The sequence below is a fragment of the Convolutriloba macropyga genome, chromosome 11, assembly GCF_964194025.1.
Source record: "Convolutriloba macropyga chromosome 11, txConMacr16.3, whole genome shotgun sequence".
Classification (NCBI taxonomy): domain Eukaryota; kingdom Metazoa; phylum Xenacoelomorpha; order Acoela; family Convolutidae; genus Convolutriloba; species Convolutriloba macropyga.
Window position 1 is genome coordinate 12,113,680 of NC_134478.1, and position 3,500 is coordinate 12,117,179.

The following is a 3,500-nucleotide window of genomic DNA, read 5'->3' on the forward strand; positions in this document are numbered from 1 at the left end:
TAACTCGTCGAAATTGGTTCCATGGATGCTACCGCGCTCACCCGGTTCGATTGAAAACACGGGAACAAATGCCAAAATTGCAGTAATGCAATACACAATATAGTAATGCATACTCAATCTTAAAGTTTATTAACAAACTGCGGACTGTTTTAAGTAAAGCAAGGCAGCTTAGATTGTGCAGATAACTGTCTTCAAAAATTTTTGAGAATTACTCGTTGAGACTCGAGATTTACTCGTTGAGACGTTGAGACTTAGTAGTCAGACGTTTAAAATCTGTACACATTAATTTTTAATTCAACTATCTATATTGTAAGCGCAGATGTTGAACTTAAAATTATGCCGTAGCAAAAGTATTTTTATGCGCAGAAAAATTGATTCTATTAATCTGGCGTCTTTTGGTCCGAGTCTTTCGGTAAGACAACAATAAACATTAAACAATTTCTGGCTGCTCAGAACACAACGATTGTTATAATGCAGGAGTTATATCATCCTGGAATTTCAAGTCAGTAATATTACTAGCTCGATGTAATCATAATTGGAATACCAGTCAAGGCAAATGCCAAATACCTTGGTTTACAAATCTCACATGACACGGCTTGATTTAGTTCACTGAAATGTGCTCCAAAACACTATTTTATGATCTCATCTAAACGTCTGCAAAAATTTATGAGTGATTTCTCCAAATAAACATTTTGAAACACTAAAAAAACTTGATTCAAGAAAAATTTCTTCAATCAATCCAGGTAGAAAACATAACCTAACATCGGAAATTGCACTCGAACGATTAGTGACTATTGGGAACTCGAATTTATTTCAGCCTGCTTATCATTTTTGGTAGGGGGTAACTAAATTCACTGAGCAATCAAATGACGTCATTAGAGGTTATTATATACAACTATGAACACTAAATCAAAGTAAAAAAACACCAATATCGGCGCACTTTTCATTTGACATTTAGTAGTCAATAGAGGTCAATTGAGATCAGCTGCTCAAAAATTTGGACGAGAGAATTAAGATTATTCCAAACGCAAAAAAGTGAACGGCGCAAAAAACCCTCGATAAGTCAAATCGGTGCATGAAAACCATAGCCGGTAGAATACCTCTTCAAGGTCATATATATAGAACAGATATAGTCAGTTCATTCACTAATTCATTCAACTTGGACACATGAAAAAGTTCCCAGAAATAAATTTCACATGCCTACTTCAATCTGTTTCTACTTGCCACATTATTGTGTCATCAAAAACGCCAGCAGCACAACGAAATTCAGAGTCGAATTCGACGCCTCAGCTAAGTCAGCCAGAGGAGTATCTTTAAACGACCGTGTGATGGTTGGACCTCAGCTTCAAAAGGATCTGTTAGGAATTCTGATTCGTTTTCGGTTTCATCAAGTAGCACTATCTACCGACATTGCCAAGATGTACGGAAAAGTTCAACTTGACGAGGAAGACAAGGATTTTTACAGGGTTTTGTGGAAAAATCCAAAAGACACAGCGGGAAAAACATAAAGACAAGAGTGACCTATGGAATAGCATCATCTTCGTACCATTCAATCAGACCCCTCAAAGATTTAGCTGACAGTTGCACCAACACCAACCTCCGCCATGCAATCAATAACAACATGTGTGTGGACGATTTGCTAACAGGAGCCTCATATGTAGTGCACGCAACTCATTTGCAGGACGAAATCATCGCAGCACCGAAAACAGCTTGTTTTGATATACGAAAATGGACATCAAGCATTTCAACACTTTTTGGGCGATTGCCTTCCAGTTTTCGCGAAACTTCAGACGAAATGATAATCAACAGCAACGACTACACAGTCAAAACCCTTGGATTAAAGTAGAGCCCTGTTCCAGGTCATTTCACCCTCACAGTTTGCCTGAACAAAGAATTTCTCAACACAAAAAAGGAAAATATTATCGGAAGTCAAAGTTGTTTGACCCACTCGGATGGTTGTTACCAACAACAATTCAGTTGAAATCCTTCTTGAAAATTGTTTGAATGGTCAAGTTGACCTAAATTTGCGCTGCACCTTTGTCATGTTTGGATTTCCAGGTGTTTTGTGACGCCTCAAACACAGCATATGCCGCAATTGTCTAAGTGCGAGAGACAATGGACGACCGAGTGCACACACAAATGCCAGCAGCCGAATTACGCGTTACCCCGATCAAAACTTTGTGTTCCACGTTTAGAAATCTGTTCAGCATTTCTTGGATCACAATTCTCTCAAGCAGTAAAAGAAGCTATCAATGACAGCCTTTTCCCCAATCCCAGTCTTTGGTTGGACGGATTTACAAGTGACCCTCGCCTGGATTAAAGATATCCCTAGAAAACGGAAGACTTTCGTTGCTAACCGAGTTGCCAAAATTCAGAGCATTATTCCGTCTGGAAATTGGAAGTTTGTACTAACTGAAGAAAATCCAGTTTATTGCACCTCATGATGAATTTCATCCGACAAACTTCTCAATCATCAACTTGGGTGGAAAGGACCGAATTGGTAGCGAGAGGAGCAGTTTTGGTCGTCACTGGAAGTTACCTCTCTTTTTAACGCGTCAACTGACGCTTTAGACCAAGTAAACTCATCAGCCCAACTATCCCTAGTCACGCAGCACCAGCAACAAGACAACCGATATTGGATCATATAAGCAGACAGTCATCAATGCATCGACTTGTAAGAGTCTTTGCTTAAGTAAAACTATTCACTCAACGACTACAAGCACGATTGAGAAGAAGGTCAAGCAACAATCACAGCCGGTCATAACCTGAATTCAAACATCCAAATACTTATCAAAAACTAAAACCGAAAGCAGTTTCCGACGAACAGCTGCACGGAACTGTTCAGCTAGAGTTTTCTGACAAAGACCAAGATCATCTACAACACATGATGAAACCCCGAGACCAATCTTTAAAAAATTTCAAAAAAATTTAACAAACCAGCAGGAAAACCCATGCGAAGATTCGGGTTTCTCCTACAATCAGGATCCACCTCATCTGCAGAATATGTGCTGTCGCAACTCATCTAATCACTTTGATGAGGACGATTCCCAACAACCACAACCCCTTCTTAAGAGCAGCCATAAAGACCAATCCCAACAGCCAAACTTTCATCACCGCAGTCAAGGAGCAGAAGATTTGCAACTGCAGCTCTCTTTCCTTGTCCAGCATGCCGAGTCAAAGGAAGAGCAATATACACAATGTTTGAAACAACTTCAGCAAGTAACCACTGAAATCCAGTCAACACCGACAGACCTGGTTCCATAATCCTGCAATTTTCTTTCCACACCAGACGATAATCCTAAAATTTTAGTCTATTACAACCCAAATAAACAGCATCAGCTAATCAATGAACACCATCTAAACGCAACGCAACAAAAACAATCTGAATTAGAGGAACACAGATCAGAGGAAGAATCTGTTTGTCAACTACAGGCGGATTTAACAGCAAGTCATTCATCGCCGCCAACAATCCTTCTATCAACAGTTAACAAGAAACAACT